The sequence below is a fragment of the Balaenoptera borealis genome, assembly GCF_965194805.1.
Source record: "Balaenoptera borealis genome assembly, chromosome: 5".
Classification (NCBI taxonomy): Eukaryota; Metazoa; Chordata; class Mammalia; order Artiodactyla; family Balaenopteridae; genus Balaenoptera; species Balaenoptera borealis.
In genome coordinates, this window is record NC_138862.1 from 18817302 (window position 1) to 18841469 (window position 24168).

Genomic DNA, 24168 nt, shown 5'->3' on the forward strand with positions numbered 1-24168 from the left:
GATAAAGCTGGATTGTGTTTTTAAGCACAAGTTAACACATGTTGGCTAAGGTAAATGCACACGCTAATCTTCACTGACTCACTTAGTCAAAACAAGACAACATGCTAGTTTGGGAGAGGCACTTTCATAATTCTTCAGATTAAAGTTCAGCTTCTCATTTTTTCCATAAGAAAAATACCAACCAAATATCAGAAAAGAATTACCTCATAAATCACATTTCCATAGAATGGATCCTAATGTAATATAGATTTCAGAAGCATTGTCCAAAGGATCCACTAAGGGCAGTTTTACTAAAATATGATGCCATTGTTTTCATATTACCATTCCTTCAAGGTATGTTGGAAAACCACTGAGTATTCTGAAATGAAACAAAAAAGACCAAAACTGCTGGAAACGGGTAATAAAATGGCTACCCGCTTTTGTGCTATTACTATTTAATGTGTACAGAGAGCAATAGAGCATTTATCCAAGTCCTGAAAAGCAATAATACCATTGTAAAAAAGATTGATTCTCAATGGAATCCTCCCTAAAAATATCTAACTTTAAATCATAATAATAACAATAGTTTGGGGGGGGGGGTTGGTGCCAGACACTGTTGTAAGCACTTTACATTTAATTACATTTAATCTTCCAGTCCCATGGTCTAGGTATTAAAATTATCCCCATTTTGCCGGAACTGTAGATACATCACTTCACAGTCCTAAAAAATATCTTTCAGTGACAATAAACTTTTAATGCTGCAAAGAAATATATCCATATCTACACTTTGCTTGTAAGAGCTACCCATGGCAATCTTGGAGCTGATCATAGAAGCTGCCTTTTCATGGCTTGAGTTCCAAGTGGATGATTGTACATGTTTGAACAATCATGATGACTCATATCCTTCACTTGGTCCATCTGTTGCAATTCATCATTTAGTCTCCGTCGGTTCCAGTTCTTACATACACTGTGGCTGAGATAGAGAGTGACAGGACCCTTTCATTTCTGATACGGCACCTGGTCCCAGCAGATACTTTCACTCAGTTATCTCCCAGGTCATGACTTTTCACCTGTACAGAAACCACTATGAATTTTCAGTGGATGCTCTATATTTTCTTTTGATCAGACAAGAAATGAGTCAATATTTATGGAAAAGGGATAAAGGAAGGAGACATCTGCAAAACGATGTGAACTTTTAACTAATTTTGAAGGGATAGTCATAAATATTGGTAAGAATGAATAAAAACTATAAAAATTGGTGTCTACATTGTACACATCTCATATTGTTATGGAATTGGTTGTTGGTTTTCTGTTGTGCATTTTTTTTAGAAACTCGAGAGCTCTACAGAATTTTAAAAGAAAAAATACATATAAGCAAGAAAATATTAAAGGACATTAATAATATGTTAGAATAGTTAGGGAAGGATTTTTAAATGAGAAAAAGGTAATAGTAGCCTTCCAGATAATTCTGCATAAACAGCAGAGTTCTATGCCAATCAAAAAATACAACAAGTTTTGCCCAGCACACAGCTGTCTATACATGAATGTCAAAATTAAAATATTTATGAAGTCTGTGCTTCTCCAGGCCATACTAATCTAATAAATGATATTTCTCCATCTTGGGCCTCATTTGCTACTGTAGCACTTCCACACTCCTGCAAAGTACAACCTATAATTATATTTGGGAGTCCCCAGAGGATATTTCTTATGGCCTTTCAGTTACCGGGTTGCATCTTCCAGTTTCTTTTTCTCCAGCTTCATTTTACTGAGGTAATTGGCTAGACATTTGCCAACCACTAGATTGCATGAAGGTCATGTGGCACTGCCATGCTGCTGACGACCCCTGTTAAGACCTGTGAATTGCTTTGCTGTGCCCAGACACCAGGATTCCTTCCAGGAGCTGCGATGTCGCAGTATCACTGCCCACTATTGCAGGGTCGGAGCTATCATGAAGAATAACCCCGGGGTCTGTGTCCACCTCCAGATGTTGTTGAAAGCTATTGGCCTCAGGTGCCATTAGAGTTAGGACACACACATCCTGAGGCCTGGGCCACTAAAAGGGTAGAGAATCCAGTATGCTAGAGTTTCCTCTGTTCTCTCCCTCCCTCAACAAGCCAGGAAAATGTTGCACTATGAGATAAATGGGAAAACACTTCTTTTTCTTTTACTGAAGACTTTAGGCTCAAAGCAGCAATACTTCATGTTCCCAATATCTCAGGGGTTAATTGTGAAAATAGATCTTTCAGTTTTAACCTCACATCTTCTCCTCTCCCTCAAACTTAGACATGGATCTATAAGGAAAGGACAAATTTTAGACAAATTCTAGTGATAGACACAGTGATATTATTATTTTTTTTTACAGTGATATTATTATTAAAAAACATTCCACTCTCCTCTGAAGACTGAGACATTTTTGGGGAATATAACTCTGGCTCTTTCCTCTTTTAAGATGAACCTTACCCAGGAGACTTCATAATCTCTCACGGAAGTAAACTCTTCGTGGACACGCTCTACCACTCAGTCCTTCAGACATGTCGGAGTGAAGAGTTTAAGCTCAACATGGGCAACTGCCTTCTGCACTACTTACAAAATCCTATGATTTCAATGACTAGCCCATTTCTCCCAGGAAAGAATAAGTGGCCAAAAAGTAGCACTTACCTGAAACTATTGTTCGGCTGAATTCAAATGAATTGAGGGAATAATTTTATCAAACTATTTAGATGGACTCATTATTTATTTCAGTCTTTTATATGAATTGACTATCATTCTGGATATCTGTAGACAAGTTCTTAAAGATATGTCAGTAGGAACCAAAACAAGGGCCAAATCCAAAGGTCTCTTCGTCGTATAATGATTTTTGAGCAAATGTATGGTACACGCCGCAACAAAGATCCTGCGTGCCGCAACTAAAAATAAAAGGAGATCCCACATGCTGCAACAAAGATCCCACATGCAGCAACAAAGACCGCACATACTGCAACTAAGACCCAGCGTAGCCAAACAAATGAATTAAAAAAAAAAAAAAGATACCTTTTTGGTATCTTTAGTGTTGGATGAACAAAGTGTTGAATAGAAACAAAAGGTAAAAGAACCTTTTGCATTAAACCTTTCTGTACTGCCTACCTTCCCCCTTGCCCCTCTGGATCTAATCTCTACCCCTCTCCCCTCTATCTCTGCCTCAGGAGTATACACTGCATGACTGCATCAATGAGCTCCCTTGCCTACTAGGCTTCTGGTTGAGCCTGGTCAACGAGGAGCCCACTCAGAATATCATAAGGAAAACAGAGTAGGGATAGGGCATTTACTTGGGGTATTTCTGTGGGCTGTATCTCTCAAACAAAAGTCTCAATTCCCATGGGATGCCTTGTCCAAACAGCTATTTCTGTTAGCTCCCTCCTCTGGCCCATTCAGGACTAGGGCTAATAAAGCTTCCCCTCTGATACTAGCCCAGGGGTCCTGCATTATCCCTTGTTGCTTCCCTACACTTACCTATGCATTTCACTAAACTCTCTTCAAATTACCCTGTTTGAGTGTGCCATTAGTTTCTTGCCCTGACTGAAACACTCATTCTTAAACAACAACAACAACAAATCTACACATGAGTCATTTAATGTATTAAAATAGACCAGAGTCTCTTCTCAGCTGCTCTAGGTTTCATCATATATTTATTTGTGAAAGCAGGCAGGAGATCTGGGTTCCAGTCTCAGCTCTACCATTAACTAGCTTCAGGACAGTGAAGAATTCTCCAGGGCCATTATTTTCTTAAAAACAAAATGAAGGTGTTAGACTAAATGATCTCTAAGATCATTTTTAGCTTTGTGTCCTATGAGGGACTAATAAATTACTATGTGGCAGCTCCCAAGAATGAAAAAGCCAATAAAAAGAATTGCATAGACTCAGAGCTATAAGGCACCATGGGAATATTTTTATGTAACAGCTTTATTTCTTAGGTGAGGAAACAGACACAGAAAAGAGAAGAGACATATTCAAAATCACTGGTGATGAGCCAACTTGTTGGTGGCAACTAATAGGATCCCAAAGTCCTTGCTCTTATCCACTGCACAATGCCACTTCTCTACACAGCTGTTGGTTCAGGTTGTTATTTCCATTCTCTTTCCAACCTCAGGGCCTTTGCACATGCTGATACCGGTTTTTCTCACTGTTCAGATCTCAGTTTAAATACCAAACCATAAGATAAGGCTTCCCTGACAACCTGGTCTGAGTAAGTCTCCAACTACCCCTTACCATTATTCTGCACCACTATTTCCTGTGTGTTGTCTTCACATCACTTATTCCAAAATGTAATTAAATACTGTTTGTTTACTTGTTTCAATTCTGTCCCCTTTCTCCACTAGACTGTAAGCTCCCTGAGACCAGGGGCATGTCTGTTGGATGCATAACTCTATATGTGGCCCCCTAGTAAAATTCCTGGGGCAGTATAGGCATTCAAAAGAAAGTATATATTGAATTCACTATTGAATGTCTTTTACAAAACAACAAACTAGGGTATAGACTGTAGTTGCCCAAATGCTCTCATAAGAGAAGAGTAAAGTTAGGTGTAAGCCCTCAATTCTCAAATTTCAAGGGATCATCTCAGGAAATTATCTCCCTCCCTCTCTACTCCTTTTCTACACTGCCTCCCCTAAGGGACACGATTCACAGTGAGGGCTGGTGGAAGAGGAAACAGTAGGCCAGAAGCTCACAACTCTTAACTAGATGAAGTAGATGAGATCTTCATCTACACATAAGGGCTCACAGGACCACTAAAGGGCAAAATGTAGCTGTGTATGTGCTTTATCTAAGGTCAGGCTTATAGCTGACATCATTACCACCGCCACCCAGCCCCAGGGGGTCTCTGGAACAACATGGTAGCATTTGAGTTGACACAATGCCTAAGGAGGTGCTACGGGCATTTACTGTAGCACAAAAGACAATCCTGTAAAACAAAGAATTTTCCTGCCCCAAAGGCCACAGGGGCCAACATTTTCCCCCAGATTTTGTTTCCTCAAGCACCTCAGAGTAAACCCAAAAGGAAAAAATCCACAATTACATGAAGTATCATTAACTTAGAAATGTTTCAGATAGTTAATGACTCCAAGACACGCCGTTAGCAGTGAATTGCTCCACTGTCTGTGCTGGTCTGAGGAACAAGGGAGTATTAATAAATCTTCTACCTTCATTCTCTTCTTCAAACTTCAAAGACAGGTGGTTAAATAGCAAGAATAGCTCAAGTAGTGTTTTGGTCTCTCTGAGTGCAGTTTTGCTTCGACAGCTATGTTTCACCCAAGTCATGGACATGTGTTCCGGCCTCCCAGTGATGGATGCAAATATTCATTGTTCAAGTCAGAATATACTTCTACCTGACAGCAAACTGTATTCTGTTCAGAGCAAAGCTGCTGCGTTTTATTGTTGGTGAAGAGGCGAGTGGTAACTTGTGGAAGTGTAAGTTGTTGGAGTATGAATAATTGATGTTGGACATAAGTCCTTTCTTTTATGGACTCCATTCATTAGGGGAAAATCCAATCAGGAAGCATGGTTTTCATGACACCAGGCTTAAGGTATGTCTTTGGAAATAAAAACATTGGCTTTTTATATGTCCTGGGCTTGGATTTAAATAAGTCAGGTCCTGTAACTGTGAGAGACGATTGAAATTAAAATATTAGAGGCCACTTTTCTACTTATATAAGGAGAGCAAAACAGAAAATTACTAAATGGGTCAATTGATCTAATGATATCTCCAGGCCTAGGTTTAAAAATAAAGTAAAGTTGGTAGATTTCAAAGGAAGGATATGATAACCTCTTTCCAGCAAGTTACCAAAAGTAAGCCTGGAACATTTGTGGACACCCTCTTCAGAATTACTTTCACTCACTTATTCATTCATGAATTTGGGTATTTTTTTCAATCAATAGATTTTTTTTTTAATTGCAAACGTCTTTTGTGTCAGGCACTAAATGCTGGATTGATAGCAATGAAGAAAATGGACACGGTCCCTTGACTTATAGAGATTACAGCAGTCTCTGCTTACTGTATATGAAAAATACCAGTCGCTACAAAATCCATTAATCGGATCCAATTGTAGAAAGTGCTGTGAAGGCATACCAGTCCAAGATGCAACCTTAGAAGTCGTTAAGCTTGACCCCATTATCTCAAAGGTGGGAAGGATGAAGCAGAAGGAGAAGTGGCTTAAGTGAGTGTCCACAGGGGAAGCAGCATGCCTGCAGCTCACACCAGGGAAGCGATTTTCTTCTGCGCATAAGGCGGATAGGACCACTAATAGGCAAAATACAGCTGTGTATGTGCTTTAGCTAAAATCAGGCTCATAGCTCATGTCATCTAAAGATTCTTCCTTAAGAACGTTTGTCTTCTAAACCTGAGAGTTCTTTTTTTATTGTTTTAATGTGACCAACATTGACTGTTTTCATTTAGTTTTGTTTATTAAGCTTATATATTATATCTGTCTATGATTTGTTTGCTTGTCAGTTGGTTGGTGGGCTAGTTTTAGCAAGGCTTAACTACTTCACAGTTGTAAAAAGCCCTTTGTACAAGCCAATCAGAAAAGGCTACCTACTGATGACTCCAATTATAGGGTATTCTGGAAACAACAAAACTACGGAGACAGTAAAAGGATCAGTGATTGGCAAGGGTTAAGGGGGAGGGAAGGAAGAACAGGCAGAGCACAGAGGATTTTTAGGGCAGTGAAACACTCTATGATACCATAATGATGGTTACATGTCAAAGCCCGTAAATGTACAACACCAAGAGTGAACCCTAAGGTAAAGTATGGACTCTGGGTGACAACGATGTGTCAACACAAGCAACAAATGTACCATTTTGGTGTGGGATTTTGATAGTGGGAGAGGCTGTGCTTGTGTAGGGGCTGGGAATATATGGGAAATCTCAGTACCTCCCCCTTGATTTTGCTGTGAACCGAAAACTGCTCTAAGAAATAAAGTCTATTTTTTAAAGCCCTTTATAAAGAGACAAATCAACAATTCAGTAAACAAGGAAGAGACAAGTACTGCTATCTAGGCCTACCTTTACTGATATGCCTTCGTTCGTTCAACAGACGTTGACTGCACACCTACTATGTGACAGTCACAGCTCTAGGTGCTGGGGATTTAGTAGGGAACAAAAACTCCCTGGAGCTTCATTCTAATGGGGGAGAAGGACAGAATAAATAAATCCATAAATAAATAAGTAAGTAGTGTGTCAACTGTGGAAAAGCTCTGAAGAAAATAAGCCAGGTCAAAGGAGAGAGGACAGAGTTGGGTAGCAAAAGTTTTTTTTTCTGGTAGGAAGATCAGGGGACTCTTGATTTAATGCCATTTAAGTAGAAAATGTAAAGTAGTGAGGGGCTGAGGCTTGCAAATATCTAGGGCAAGCGTGTACCAGGAAGAGGAAAGAGCAAAAGCTAAGAGTCTGGGAATGGGAGAACACTCAACCCATTTGTGGCAGAGCCAGGAGGCCACTGTGGCCGGAACAGAGGGAACAAAAGGGAGATGAGGTCACATGAGTATCAGAACAGATAGGGGAAAGCCTTGTCAGCCATGGTAAAGATTCTGGATTTCATTCTGCGTGAAATGGGAAGTCACTGGAAGACTCTGAGGTATATAATGTTACTAGAATGCGAGTGTTTAATTCAAATGGCAAAATGGTGTGATATACGTTCGCTGTAATATTTAACACTCGTATATTGCTCTTCAGATTTCAAAGTGCTTTCATCTGCATGACTGCATTTGTATCCTCCTAGGGGTGTTTAACGGGAAAGTGTGAGGAAGAGCTGTGAAATAAAGATATATATGGGTTAAGGCAAATATGCAAATGCACAGCCTGAGGCCGTTTGGAATTAGGCCATGGTTATCTATCCCATCGTAGCATGGTTTCCTTTATCAGGACAGCCCTTCCTTTAGCACATCCTTAATGGATATTTGTAGACTGTAGAAGATAAAGAAAATTTTGGGAATTGGGTCACTGCCGTGGATCTTGAGGGGGCGGGGAGCAGAGCTGGGTTGCTGGGTGGCAGTTGGGAATAGCTTACAGACAGGTGGTACTGGAATAAAATTAGGAGTACTTCAAAGTGGGGAGTTACGGTTCCCTGAAACTTTTTCGACCCAGAAATGTCCCCTAATGTCTGGAGAATACCGGTCAAGCTCTATCCAGCCCTTCTTAGCCTATCCACCAGAGGCACATCCAGAAATAAAACTTCCCAGCGCAAGATGAGGTGTGAAAAGTTCATTTTCATTTTAAAAAGCCTGTAGGTCTTCCCTCTGAAATGTTCTGTCGCCCTGTTTGTAGTTTCCTGGACTGGAAAATCTGGTTCTTCGCCTGGTTCTGCCTATACTTCCTGATGTTTATTATCTCTATAGTACACAAAAATACACAGCCAATTTCATTCTTTTTTGGCCGGTGGGTATGTACAAGAAGGGTTGTGTCAGATAATTAGGAGTACGAGGACTGGTAAGTCCTTGGTTTTTGTAAATGTTCTTATGGACAGTTTTACCACTGTTTTTTTTTTTTTGACAGAACTGACATGTAACATAGGGCCTTTTACTTCCTAAAGGTATTGTAATTTATGAAGTATATTTAATATCTTTTATGCATGCTTTGGGCAGATATGAAGTAAGAATGGGAAATATTATTTTACTGTACTTCCCCTCTAAAATGAATTTAAGAAGTGTGTATACTTCTGAAAGTAGAAAATTTTAGTTTATTGCTATGAATATTTAATGTCTACATTTCCAATGATGAGTAATTTGATGTGCGTGTGTGTGATGCTCATTTAAGCATACATAATAGCAAATGGATATGGAGGTGATGTCCAAATCCAGAGAATCCATCATATATTTATGAATATAAATCATTTTTCATCCCCCAATTAGTCCATTACAAAATAAAATTTACAAACCAAGCGAATGTTTCCCATGTCAATTACCAGATTTTAATCCCTTGCCTATATAAAACATTCAAAGGAGGACCTCAAATTTGGAAATAGCTACCGTGTTTTTCATTATAAGATTTAACATTTTCCTTGAGTCAATAATTCATGACATTTTCCAGCTTTCTCTCAAAGCTATTCTTATAAGATGAATCAAACGAGAGAAGATAAATGTGGACATTTTAAAGAAAGCCATCTCTGCCATCAAACTTCTTTTTTCTAAAATAATGATGCCGCCTCCTAACTCAGAGCCAAAACATGACGATTTAAGGGTTGAATGATTATATTCTAAAGAAGTAATGCTATTTTATTTCTGACTTTTTTAATTTCCCATTTTCTATTTCTGAGTGGCATGAAGGAATGCACAAGCTCTTTGGTACATACAGAATAAAAATTAACTGAACTGAATATTGAAATTACCAAAGCACTCAATTTCTTAAGATGCAGCTGATCAAAAATAGAATATTCTAATTTGCTTGGAAAGAGGGGAAGAGGGTGAGGAGTTTAAAAAGCTCTAAAATGTATAAATTGTTTCTATATACACACAGACATACAACCTATGGTTCTGTTTTCTGGAGAACACTGACCAATACACTATCTCACGGTGTTTTTCTGAGGATGAAAGAACAAGTTCCATATGGTGCTAGAATATCGTAGGTGTTTAATAAGTTATCGTTTCTTTCCCCATTACTCACCACCCCCCCCCAAAAAAAAGTTACAGGGAGTCCACTCATGAGGCAAGTTCTGCAAGCAAATTGGCTTTGTCCTCTGGGCCTTGTAGGAGAATCGGGGAAGGGGGTAGAAGGAGAAAAAGTCACAAGGGATGGACTCTCCCACAGAGGATGGAGCTGCCTAAGACACAAAAATTAAAGTCCAGTGTGTCATTAGCTGTCACTTGGCCCAGATCCCAGATCCAACCCTAGGCTGGGTGTGACTCCACCAGAGGAGAACGCTCTATGCACAGCCGGAGTCATTTTAAATGAGAGCTGTGGGCCTGGTTTCTGGAAACCATCTGATATCAAACCCAGAACCAAACTGTGTTTCACTTGGGCTCTGGCATCTAAGAAGCATGTGGAGAAAAAGGATTCAAAAATAACTCCATCAGAAGAAGCACTATAAAATAAGGCTAAGGTTTTTTCTCTGTCACTGAATGTGATAAAAATAATGCAATACCTTAAATACCATCACTGCATTTTATCAGAATTTCTAAGGGAGAAACTTAAGCCAAAGTCAGGTAAGTGAAAAAGTTGACACTAGTCTCATATGGTAAACTGATCATATTTCTCAACAACCAGACATATAATTCACTCTCATCTCTCTCTCTGGACTCCCTGACTACCTTCTACTATGGGTTGAACTGATTTCACCTGGGAAGATGTTGAATTTTATGGTCATTGCTTAAGTAGGCACAATCACAAACTTCCACAGTCAAGCTAAACTGTTTCAAGACTTTAAAATTTTGGTGGTCTTCAAAATGCATTGAAAAAAACTATTTTCAAAGATATCTGTCTAGGGCTTCCCTGGTGGCGCAGTGGTTGAGAATCTGCCTGCTAATGCAGGGGACACGGGTTCGAGCCCTGGTCTGGGAAGATCCCACATGCCACGGAGCAGCTGGGCCCGTGAGCCACAACTACTGAGCCTGCGCGTCTGGAGCCTGTGCCCCGCAACGGGAGGGGCCGCGATAGTGAAAGGCCCGCGCACCGCGATGAAGAGCGGTCCCCACACCACGATGAAGAGTGGCCCCCACTTGCCGCAACTAGAGAAAGCCCTCGCACGAACCGAAGACCCAGCACAGCCAAAATAAATAAATAAATAAATAAAAATAAAAGTAGCTATAAAAAAAAATTAAAAAAAAAAAAAAAAAAAGATATCTGTCTAGTAAAGATGTGGGGTACAGGTACACACATACCCTATGAGAATGTAAAATGGACAGCAGTTTGGCAAATTCTGGAGAGCACTTTGGCAACATACACCAAAATGCCAAAGGTGCATATCTTTTTTTTCTAATTAATTTTTATTGGAGTATAGTTGCTTTACAATTTGTGTTTCTACTGTGCAGCAAAATGAATCATCTATACATATACATATATCCCCTCTTTTTTGGATTTCCTTCCCATTTAGGTCACCACAGTGCATCAAGTAGACTTCCCTGTGCTGTACAGTATGTTCTCATTAGTTGTCTATTTTATACATAGTATCAATAGTGTATATGTCAATCCCAATCTCCCAATTCCTCCCACCCCACCCCTTTCCCCCTTGGTATCCATACATTTGTTCTCTACATCTGTGTCTCTATTTCTGCTTTGCAAATAAGATCATCTATACCATTTTTCTAGATTCCACATATAAGCGTTAATATATGATATTTGTTTTACTCTTTCTGACTTCACTCTATATGACACTCTCTAGGTCTATCCACATCATATCTTTTGATTTCATGTTTTCACTCTGAGGAAATGATCTAAAAGAAATAATTGGACAAATACACAAAGGATGTATACATGAGAATCATAATTGCAATGTTGACTATAAACATAACATAAAATAATATCAATATAATTATGAATCAAGAAGGCTAAATGCATAATGATCATTCACACAGGAAATACTCTACAACTACCACAAGTGAATCATGCAAAGCTATTTTATGTCTACATTGTATTAGGCAGAAAAAGGAAGATTTAGAGTGTGCTGCCATTTTGCTTTTAACAAAAATACTATATGTACATAAAGTTCAGAAGAATATATACAAAATACATACAAAAAGATTAAAAATTGTTATCTTTGGATTGTTAGATGAAAGGGTAGTACTATTTTTTTCTTTCTTTCTTTTCTTTTCTTTTTTTTTACTTTCAGGATGAATAGCCCACTGATTTTTATAATCAGGAAACAATAGTAATTTAAAATTCTAACTAGATACAAATTAATATAAAAATTTGTTTTCACATATTTTAAGGAGTTTTAATATATGGAGTTTCAGAAAATTGGTCAATAATTTTTAATTTTTGGAGTTTCAGAAAATTGGTCAATAATTCTTAATGTAAGGTAGAAGCAGAAGTGGATTTTTTTCAGATTCAAACAAAACAGAATTCTCTGAAAGCCAAGGAAAACACAAGCCAATATTTAAATGCTCAATAATCCTGCAAATAAGAGTGTAGGCTGAGATCCATGGTAACTACTGAATAAATACATGTGTCAGTGTCTCTAAATCTGTGGAGCAGCATGAGTGGCTTGTCAATAAATGACTTATCGATGGTATCGTGAAGATGAATTCCAAGCACTATCATTGACTCTATTATGAGCAAGTTGACAAAGCTTTTGTTATCTTCTCAGCTGGAGCGATTTTCACATTGTAAGTTTGTGTAGCAATTTCTCTCTGGGTATTCAAGCCCATCTTAAAATGAAACTTCAGCCAGAATATGGTTTAACATGCGTTCGGTGATAAAGAGAGATCAATCATTTTTGAGGAGGGATGATGTGTAGAACAGGGAAATATATAGTATTTGTTTGTCAAGACAACAAAATAAAGGGAGTAAACTGACTTTCTGTTCAAGGACTCAACTGTGAATAGGGAGCTGTGATCAGCCTAGTTTCTTCTAAGTTATATGAAAAAGGTGCCAATAAAATAAATATAAGTAATAAAATTAATAATCATAGATAATACAATTTAATAATAGATAAGGCTGATCCTGGAGTCCTCTGGTTATGCCAGTTTTAATCCTTGAGTGTCTGTATAGTGGGGAGGTGGGAAATGTGTCCTGTGGAGGAGAAAGTGCAGGGTGGGAGAATTTGGAGGACTCAGAAAAGCACCTATTTAGCAACTGGTATAAATTATTTCCATATTTTACCCATGCTGCAGCCCTCTGTATCTTTGATTCATGCAACTGGCATTGAGACTAGCTCTAGAAATGATGCCCTAAATCAGGATTTCCCTACATGTACTCCCTTAAGCCAGTGGTTCTAAAATGTGGGCATTTTTGCCATCCCCCACCCACCAGGACATTTGGCGATTTCTGGGGACATTTTTGGTTGTCACAGCTGGGGGAGGGGGCTACCAGCATTTAGCAGGTAGAGGCCAGGAACGCTGCTAACCATCCTATAGCCCCACACTAAACAATTATCTGACCCGAAATGTCAATAGTGCCAAAGTCGAGAAACACTGCCTTAAGCATTGAATATGAAAGTTAATGAAGTTTTATAATAATATTCTTTGAATGGGTTAATTTGATACTTCAAAATTTGGCACTTCTCAAAACAATGAGTAAATAATGGCCATTTCAAATTATTTTTGCTCCTGGAAATTTTCAGCCATTTCTGGAGTTCTAGAAATCCAGACATGACACCATCTTTTAGTGATTTTCATTCTACGGACCTGCAAAAGGCAAATTCACAGAAAGACTTCAAAATCTTCTGATACAGCAGGGGTCTAAGTGAAAAATCAGGCATGAAACGGCAACTTTCAACATAAGCAAATATTTGAAAATTTCTGCCATGAATTTCTTCTACAAAAGCTTATGAGGTTGCACAACAATGTGAATGTACTTAACGCTATTGAATTGTACACTTAAAAACGGTTAATATGGTAAACAGAAAATGTAGAAAACAAATTTATGGTTACCAAAGGGGAAAGGCGAGGCATAAATTAGGAGTTTGGGATAAACATATTCACACTACTATGTATATAATAGATAAACAACAAGGACCTACTGTATAGCACAGGGAACTATACTCAATATTTTTTAATAGCCTATAAGGGAAAAGAATCTGAAAAAAAATAGATACATATGTATGTGTAACTGAATCACTTTGCTGTACACCTGAAACTAACACAACATTGTAAATCAACTATACTTCAATTTAACAAAAAAGAAATAATAAGAACTTATGTTTCTTTTTTTCTTCTTTCTCAGGAAATCTCATTCTTGGGATCTGTTGTGTTACTACCACTGTTTACTGGTCCACAGAAACAGATCTTCTGAATTTCTAAAACAGATCTGCACCAATTATTCACTAATGATCTGTGATTATATGTGTGTATGTGTGTGTGTGTCTTCAATTTTTAAAAAAATGTTAAATTTTATGTTGTGTATATTTTGTCACACACACAAGCCTACGAGGAAAGCCTAGTAGGACAATCAATCCATGGAGTGAAAATTCTCCAGATGAGTCTCTTTCTAGAATTACAGGAATATATTAAAATTGAATCCATACTAGAATCTCAGTCTCACCTGTTTCTTGACCTCTCTTTAAGTGTGACGGGCTGCGCATACTCATACATAAATGGTCTGTGTGTTGGATATCTTTAGTGCCTTTTCCCCTGTCCTCTTGGCTCAACTGTTTTACTGCAAGCTGTTGCTCAGGGACCACCTCAGGTAGCCTCCCAGCCCCTCTCCTCAGGTGTGCCACCCACTTATCACTTTCTGCCCTAGGGTTTCTCTGCTGCTACTGCCTGGGACACCTTCGGGAAACCCACTCAGCAATTCTGATGCGTGCACAATGTAAAAGTAAGAGAGTGTTAACACCACATGGGAAATCGGGCAACTGTGAGTCACATTCTACACAGCTCATTAGAGGGTTCCCAGCATATAGTATATTTATATCTATAGATGTATATTCTTGTATATTCAGCATAGAATCTCTCTGGAAGAATACCCAAAGAACTAGTGTCATTGTTGTTTCCAGGAAATGAAACTGGGTGGCTGAAGGACAAGGGTGAAGAGAGAATTTTCAATGAATATTCTTTTATGCCTTTAGAATTTTGAACCATGTGAATATACTGCTTATTTAAGAATTAAATAAAATTAAAATTTAAATAAATGAAATTATCCTTCATTAAAGTTAGAAACTCTGGGACTTCCCTGGTGGCACAGTGGTTAAGAATCCGCCTGTCAATACAGGGGACACAGGTTCAAGCCCTGGTCCGGGAAGATACCACATGCCGTGGAGCAACTAAGCCTGTGCGCCACAACTACTGGCCTGTGCTCTAGAGCCCACGAGCCACAATTACTAAGCCCGTGTGCCACAACTACTGAGCCCGTGTGCCGCAACTACTGAAGCCCATGTGCCTATAGCCCGTGCTCCACAACAAGAGAAGCCACCGCAATGAGCAGCCCACACACCGCAACGAAGAGTAGCCCCCGCTCGCCACAACTAGAGAAAGCCCGCGCACAGCAACAAAGACCCAGTGCAGCCAAAAATAAATAAATAAATACATTTATTTTAAAAAAAAATGAGTTAGAACATCTTATTTGATGTGAGAAGACCTAATTATTCAGATTGATTCCAGTCCTATACATTGGGGGAAAAAAATAGATTAGATATGGCAAGGTTGTCAGGTTGAGAAATTACCTAAAAAAATCAAGCTTGTCACAGATTATCTGCCCATAAAGGGGGCTTTTTATAGAGGAAATGGCATTTGTAGTTCGGAAAGCAATCATCATATTATTTAGGTCATATTTTAAACAGTAAATGTCAGAAATGTTGGAATGAAACTTGGCTAGAAGATATTTCTGGTGACTTCACATTGATTATACATCAAAAGTAGTGGAAAGGTGTGTCTCACACATCAGACTACTAAGCTAACTGACAAAGGCATTTTACTTTTCTGTGATATTTTAGTAGAAGCCTTGGTCTAGAAGCACAATCAGGTGAATCCAGATAAATTCTGTGCGATCACTTCAGAGGAAGAATTCCTTGACTTTGGTAGACTTCTCAAAATAGCCCCACCCGCTTCTAGTGTCGTATCAAACTTTGGCTACAAAACAGATTTTCATATCCTAAAATATGGAAACTCTATATACTTTCATTACTTCTATTATAAACACAGTGGCTTGCTTTATTGTTGGTCTCTGCTATGTTTTAAACAAGCATGAGATATGAAAATCTGTTTTATAGGAAGGTTAATCAGTGACATTTCAAATAATCAGTTTTCTATTCACATAATCTAGATTTACAATGAAAACTTTCAGGAAAATTTTTATGCATAAAACATTGTTATAATATTTTATATTACTTTAGATAATCTTCTTCCTAACTACAATTTTTCCATTTTTATATATGGGAAACCTGAATCTAAGAGATGGATCTGACTTGCCTACCTCACACAGAGAGACAACACAAGAAAGTATATACAGGTTCCAAACCTCTATCTGTCTACACAAAGAGGGTGCTTATCATTTGCACAGGCCAAACCATAAGCTGTGTTTCCCCTACTTTCTTTCTGTGCTTTACTGATTAGCTAGGAATTTATTCTTGATAAGATTCCAAAATCAAATATGAGTTGGATCAAACTAAGGAAAATGATAAAACTGATTAAACTAGGCATTAAGCACAACAGCAAAGCAAAAAGAACTACCACACCATATGACTACCTTAAAAATTACACTATGGGCTGCAGTCCCAAGTGTTTGCTCACAATAATTCATGGGAAATACTATCACATGCTAGGAGAAAGCATAATTAAGCTTGCCTACTGGCATTGCCCTACGTAATATAATCTGTTTATTCAGAAGCCCCACTTTGTCTTCCAAAGGTTGATTCAGGAGCTTCTTAATCTGACAAGATAAGTTTTATTATGTTTTCCTTTGTAATGAATATTGGAATAGTTAATGTAGGGGATGATTCTTTATTAAAAACAATATATTATAAGAAAAACTCTTACTCTGTCTGAGAAAGCAATCTCCCTGTTCCAGTGTGGGCTTATTAACCATCTAAATTTGAACTTCTCATGAAGCTAACTTTTAATTGTCATCAACAAATACATGCAAGGTCTTATATCAGGAAAAAAAAAGGTGACTGTTTTAAGCTAAACACTTATTAAGTAGCAAAAGCAATGAACCTCACTTAGTTTGTATTTATTAGGCCTTATATTTACTGAAGCCTGAAACTCTGGTTATTACTACTTATATAACATTGAACTTGGTGCTTGTGTAAAAGCATGATAAAGGTGACATTAACCAAATTAAAAAAAAAGAAAACTCCCTATGAGAGATTATCTGCTCATCATCAAGGGACATTTTAGAACTACCTAGAGATTTTAAATACTAAAGTTAGCTTCTAGGGTAGTTCAGAAAAATATTCCCTAGAATTCTGAGGATGAACCATTCAGTTTTGAAACATTAGTTCCCCTTCCTATAACTGAGGTTATTATGGAAGAATACATTTTTAGTCCCACATACGTAGTTTCTGGACCCCTGGTAACAAACGTTTTCTTTCTTCACTGCTCTAAAAATCCATAGTTTTCCTGGGAACAGTAAGTGATTTTTTGGTTTTATTTTGTTTTGTTTTGTTACAAAAATAGTGTCTTTTAAATTCCAAAGTAGTCAAGGCATTGCTTGGGCAAATAAATTAGCCAATTCAGCCCAAATTAAATCAATGATATCATCTACACAAAAACAAAATCGCTGGTGATGATATTTATTTAACCTGTCATTTGGTAATTTTATAGGTTTGAGAACAAAAATATAAATTTATATTTTCAACTTTAACCCAGATGGAATTTATTCTCAATCCAACCTTGAACAGGTCCAGATGAAATACCAAGGAGATATTTCAAGGCTAGTCTTCTAGTGTACATTTTAAGGAGTGAAGAATCTGGACTGTTTTTTCTCCCAAACTCACCTGAAGCACCTTTAAAGTAGGAACACATCTTACCCATGAACTTGTTCAAAAACATCCTTCTTTTTGTGACTCTCAGTAGCAGACAACTCCCCCCGGAGCTACTCTCGGCATGTTCGACACGATGCCTGACAATATATCGAGTGAGAAATGACAGGCTGACCCTCCAGTTGGAATCGACCTGTCCTCTGAACTTTGAAGCTTGAAGAGTTATTTGTCATTTTCACTCAGTCTGCAGGTATGGAATTCTCTCGTAACAGTTTATGGGGTCAAAGCTTTGGTGGCTGTGCAGGACTCCATTTCTTTTCCTACTGCAGGGATGCAAGGCCTGAATATGACTTATAGCCCAGGCAGTAACCAAAGTGACAACATGTAGGAAAGAGTAAATCGACTGACCCCAGAGCTAAGTATCCATCTCAGAGATTTACAATAGGGACCACAAAGAGATATCCTGGAGCTGAGAAGTACTGCTAGACTCCTTGAATTCATGGTGTTCTTCATGTCAACCCACCTAAGAAATTGGGATTAAACCATAGTCTCACATCCCCCTCATATGACAGTAATGGTGGTAATGGTATTCATCCTATTAGTAGTAACAGTAATAATTGTCATAGAAACATTACAACCAATATCCTTAGAGTTCTACAGTACATTTTACCAGAGGCTTCTGAAGAAGGCTGAAGGAATCTAATAAAAGAACCACTAGCCTATGTGTGATAAAGCATCTCTTTTGTTTTTTAACATGTTTATTGAAGTATAATTGCGTTACAATGGTGTGTTAGTTTCTGCTTTATAACAAAGTGAATCAGTTATACATATACATATGTTCCCATATCTCTTCCCTCTTGCATCTCCCTCCCTCCCACCCTCCCTATCCCACCCCTCTAGGTGGTCACAAAGCACCGAGCTGATCTCCCTGTGCTATGCGGCTGCTTCCCACGAGCTATCTATTTTACGTTTGGTAGTGTATATATGTCCATGCCACTCTCTCACTTCGTCCCAGCTTACCCTTCCCCCTCCCCGTGTCCTCAAGTCCAATCTCTATGTCTGCATCTTTACTCCTGTCCTGCCCCTACGTTCCTCAGAATCATTTTTTTTTTAGATTCCATATATATGTGTTAGCATATGGTATTTGTTTTTCTCTTTCTGACTTACTTCACTCTGTATTACAGTCTCTAGGTCCACCCACCTCACTACAAATAACTCAATTTCGTTTCTTTTTATGGCTGAGTAATATTCCATTGTATATATGTGCCACATCTTCTTTATCCATTCATCTGTCGATGGACACTTAGGTTGCTTCCATGTCTGGGCTATTGTAAATAGTGCTGCAATGAACATTGTGGTACGTATCTCTTTTTGAATTATGGTTTTTTCAGGGTATATGCCCAGTAGTGGGATTGCTGGGTCATATGGTAGTTCTATTTTTAGTTTTTTAAGGAACCTCCATACTGTTCTCCGTAGTGGCTATATTAATTTACATTCCCACCAATAGTGCAAAAGTGTTCCCTTTTCTGCACAACTTCTCCAGCATTTATTGTTTGTAGATATTGTGATGGCCATTCTGACTGGTGTGAGGTGATACCTCATTGCGGTTTTGATTTGCATTTCTCTAATGATTAGTGTTGTTGAGCATCCTTTCATGTGTTTGTTGGCAATCTATATATCTTCTTTGGAGAAATGTCTATTAAGGTCTTCTGCCCATTTTTGGATTGTGTTGTTTGTTTTGATATTGAGCTGCATGAGCTGCTTGTATATTTTGGAGAATAATCATTTGTCAGTTTGGTTCATTTGCAAATATTTTGCAAGTCTTTTCATCTTGTTTATAGTTTCCTTTGCTGTGCAAAAGCTTTTAAGTTTCATTAGGTCCCATTTGTTTATTTTTGTTTTTATTTCCATTTCTCTAGGAGGTGGTTCAAAAAGAATCGTCAGAGAGGGTTCTGCCTATCTTTTCCTCTAAGAGTTTTATACTGTCTGGCCTTACATTTAGGTCTTTAATCCATTTTGAGTTTATTCTTGTGTATGGTGTTAGGAAGTGTTCTAAGTTCATTCTTTTACATGTAGCTGTCCAGTTTTCCCAGCATCATGTACTGAAAAGGCTGTCTTTCCTCCTTTGTATATTCTTGCCTCCTTTATCAAAGATAAGGTGACCATATGTGCATCGGTTTATCTCTGGGCTTTCTATCCTGTTCCATTGATCTATATTTCTGTTTTTGTGCCAGTACCATACTGTCTTGATTACTGTAGCTTTGTAGTTTAACCTGAAGTCAGGGAGCCTGATTCCTCCAGCTACATTTTTCTTTCTCAAGATTGCTTTGGCTATTTGGGGTCTTTTGTGTTTCCATACAAATTGTTAAATTTTTTGTTCTAGTTCTGTGAAAAATGCCATTGGTAGTTTGATAGGGATTGCATTGAATCTGTAGATTGCTTTGGGTAGTAGAATCATTTTCACAATGTTGATTCTTCCAATCTAAGAATATGGTATATCTCTCCATCTGTTTATATCATCTTTTTAGTTTCTTTCATCAGTGTCTTATAGTTTTCTGCATACAGGTCTTTTGTCTCCTTAGGTAGGTTTATTCCTAGATATTTTATTCTTTTTGTTGCAATGGTAAATAGGAGTGTTTCCTTAATTTCTCTCTCAGATTTTTCATCATTAGTGTATAGGAATGCAAGAGATTTCTGTGCATTAATTTTGTATCCTGCTACTTTACCAAATTCATTGATTAGCTCTAGTAGTTTTCTGGTAGCATCTTTAGGATTCTCTATGTATAGTATCATGTCATCTGCAAACAGTGACAGCTTTACTTCTTCATTTCCGATTTTGATTCCTTTTATTTCTTTTTCTTCTCTGATTGCCATAGTTAAAAGTTCCAAAACTATGTTGAATAATAGTGGTGAGAGTGGGCAACCTTGTCTTGTTCCTGATCTTAGAGGAAATGTTTTCAGTTTGTCACCATTGAGAATGATGTTGGCTGTGGGTTTGTCATATATGGCCTTTATTATGTTGAGGTACGTTCCCTCTATGCCTATTTTCTAGAGACTTTTTATCATAAATCGGTGTTGAATTTTGTAGAAAGCTTTTCCTGCATCTACTCAGGTTATCATATGGTTTTTATTCTTCAATTTGTTAATATGGGGTATCACACGGATTGATTTGCATATATTGAAGAATCCTTGCATTCCCGGGATAAAGCTCACTTGATCATGGTGTATGATCCTTTTAATGTGCTGTTGGATTCTGTTTGCTAGTATTTTGTTGAGGATTTTTGCATCTTAGTTCATCAGTGATATTGGTCTGTAGTTTTCTTTTTTTGTGACATCTTTGTCTGGTTTTAGTATCAGGGTGATGGTGGCCTCGTAGAATGAGTTTGGGAGTGTTCCTCCCTCTGCTATATTTGGAAGAGTTTGAGAAAGATAGGTGTTAGCGTGTCTCTAAATCTTTAATAGAATTCACCTGTGAAGCCATCTGGTCCTGGGCTTTTGTTTGTTGGAATATTTTTAATCAGAGTTTCAATTTCAGTGCTTGTGATTGGTCTGTTCATATTTTCTATTTTTTCCTGGTTCAGTCTCGGAAGTTTGTACTTTTCTAAGAATTTGTCCATTTCTTCCAGGTTGTCCATTTTATTGGCATATAGTTGATTGTAGTAATCTCTCATGACCTTTTGTATTTCTGCAGTGTCAGTTGTTACTTCTCCTTTTTCGTTTCTAATTCTGTTGATTTGAGTCTGCTCCTCTTTTTTTCTTGATGAGTCTAGCTAATGGTTTATCAATGTTGTTTATCTTCTCAAAGAACCAGCTTTTAGTTTTATTGATCTTTGCTATCATTTCCTTCATTTCTTTTTCATTTATTTCTGATCTGATCTCTATGATTTCTTTCCTTCTACTAACTTTGGGGGTTTTTTGTTCTTCTTTCTATAACTGTTTTAGGTGTAAGGTTAGGTTGTTTATTTGAGATGTTTCTTGTTTCTTGAGGTAGGACTGTATTGCTATAAACTTCCCTCATAGAACTGCTTTTGTTGCATCCCATAGGTTTTGGGTCGTCGTGTTTTCATTGTCATTTGTTTCTAGGTATTTTTTGATTTCCTCTTTGATTTCTTCAGTGATCTCTTTGTTATTAAGTAGTGTACTGTTTAGCCTCCATGTGTTTGTATTTTTTACAGATTTTTTCCTGTAATTGATATCTTTCTCATAGTGTTGTGGTCGGAAAAGATACTTGATATGATTTCAATTTTCTTAAATTTACCAAGGCTTGATTTGTGACCCAAGATATGATCTATCCTGGAGAATGTTCCATGAGCAGTTGAGAAGAAAGTGTATTCTGTTGTTTTTGGATGGAATGTCCTATAAATATCAATTAAGTCCATCTTGTCTAATGTGTCATTTAAAGCTTGTGTTTCCTTATTCATTTTCATTTTGGATGATCTCTCCATTGGTGAAAGTGGGGTATTAAAGTCCCCGATTATTATTGTGTTACTGTCTATTTCACCTTTTATGTCTGTTAGCCTTTGCCTTATGTATTGAGGTGCTCCTATGTTGGGTGCATAAATATTTACAATTGTTATATCTTCTTCTTGGATTGGTCCCTTCATCATTATGTAGCGTCCTTCTTTGTCTCTTGTAACAGTCTTTATTTTAAAGTCTATTTTGTCTGATATGAGAATTGCTACTCCAGTTTTCTTTTGATTTCCATTTGGATGGAACATCTTTTTCCATCCCTTCACTTTCAGTCTGTATGTGTCCCTAGGTCTGAAGTGGGTGTCTTGTAGACAGTATATATACGGGTCTTGTTTTTGTATCCATTCAGCCAGTCTGTGTCTTTTGGTTGGAGCATTTAATCCATTTACACTTAAGGAAATTATCGATATGTATGTTCCTATTACCATTTTCTTAATTGTTTTGGGTTTGTTACTGTAAATCTTTTCCTTCTCTTGTGTTTTCTGCCTAGAGAAGTTCCTTTAGCATTTGTTGTAAAGCTGGTTTGGTGGTGCTGCATTCTCTTAACTTTTGCTTGTCTGTAACGGTTTTAACCTCTCCCTCGAATCTGAATGAGATCCTTGCTGGGTAGAGTAATCTTGCTTGTAGGTTTTTCCCTTTGATCACTTTAAATATGTCCTGCCACTTCCTTCTGTCTTGCAGAGTTTCTGCTGAAAGATCACCTGTTAACCTTATGGGATTCCCTTGTATGTTATTTGTTGTTTTCCCTTGCTGCTTTTCAATTTTTTTCTTTGTATTTAATTTTTGATAGTTTGATTAATATGTGTCTTGTCGTGTTTCCCCTTGGATTTATCCTGTATGGATTTCTGTGTGCTTCCTGGACTTGATTGAGTATTTCCTTCCCCATGCTAGGGAAGTGTTCAACTATAATCTCTTCAAATGTTTTTTCAGACCTTTCTTTTTCTCTTCTTCTGGGACCCATATAATTTGAATGTTAGTGTGTTTAATGTTGTCCCAGGAGTTTCTGTGACTGTCCTCAACTCTTTTCATTCTTTTTTCTTTATTCTGCTCTGTGGAAGTTATTTCCACTATTTTATCTTCCAGGTCACTTATCCATTCTTCTGCCTCAGTTATTCTGCTATTGATTCCTTCTAAAGAATTTTTAATTTCATTTATTGTGTTGTTCATCATTGTTTGTTTGCTCTTTAGTTCTTCTAGGTCCTTGTTAAACATTTCTTGTATTTTCTCCATTCTATTTCCAAGATTTTGAATCATCTTTACTATCATTATTCTGAATTCTTTTTCAGGTAGACTGCCTATTTCCTCTTCATTTGTTTGGTCTGGTGGGTTTTTACGTTGCTCTTTCAGCTGCTGCATATTTCCCTGTCTTATCATTCTGTTTAACTTACTGTGTTTAGGGTCTCCTTTTTGCAGGTTGCAGGTTCATAGTTCCGGTTTTTTTTTTGGTGTCTGCCTTCAGTGGGTGAGGTTGGTTCAGTGCCTTGTGTAGGCTTCCTGGTGGAGGGGACTGGTGCCTGTGTTCTGGCGGGTGGGACTGGATCTTGTCTTTCTGGTGGGCAGGATCACGTCCAGTGGTGTGTTTTGGGGTGTCTGTGAACTTCGTATGATTTTAGGCAGCCTCTATTCTAATGAGTGTGGTTCTGTTCCTGTCATGCTACTTGTTTTGCATGGGGCGTCCAGCACTGGGGCTTGTTGGCCATTGGGTAGAGCTGGGTCTTAGTGTTGAGACGGAGATCTCTGGGAGACCTCTCGCCAATAGATATTATGTGGGACCGGGAGGTCTCTGGTGGTCCAGTGTCATGGACTCAGCTCTCCCACCTTGGAGGCTCAGGCCTGACCCCCAACTGGAGCACCAAGACCCTGTCAGCCACACAGCTCAGAAAAAAAGGAAGAAAAAAATAAATAAATAAAATTTTAACAAAATAAAAAATAGTAATAAAATTTTTAAAAAAGGAAAAGAAGAGAGTAACCAAACCAATAAACAAATCCACCAATAATAACAAGCACTAAAAACTAGACTAAGATAACTGTAAAAATCAGAAACAAATCAGTCACAGACAGCAAACCCCAAGTCTACAGTTGCTCCCAAAGTCCACCGCCTCAATTTTGGGAACATTTGTTGTCTATTCAGGTACTCCACAGATGCAGGGTTCATCAAGTTGATTGTGAGGATTTAATC

General features: G+C 37.9%; 1 protein-coding gene and 1 long non-coding RNA gene across 6 annotated transcripts in view; one reads left to right on the plus strand and one right to left on the minus strand.

Annotated features, from left to right (window-relative positions):
• Positions 1-10716, plus strand: part of LOC309628744 — a 157551-nt gene extending 146835 nt beyond the window's left edge. Inside the window, exon 2 of the long non-coding RNA XR_014244692.1 lies at positions 10429-10716. This is a non-coding gene — a long non-coding RNA (uncharacterized lncRNA). The remainder of the gene's footprint in view (positions 1-10428) is intronic.
• The window catches only part of LOC309628709 (uncharacterized protein), a 309465-nt gene that overhangs the window by 59083 nt on the left and 226214 nt on the right, over positions 1-24168 (minus strand). The window lies entirely within an intron of this gene.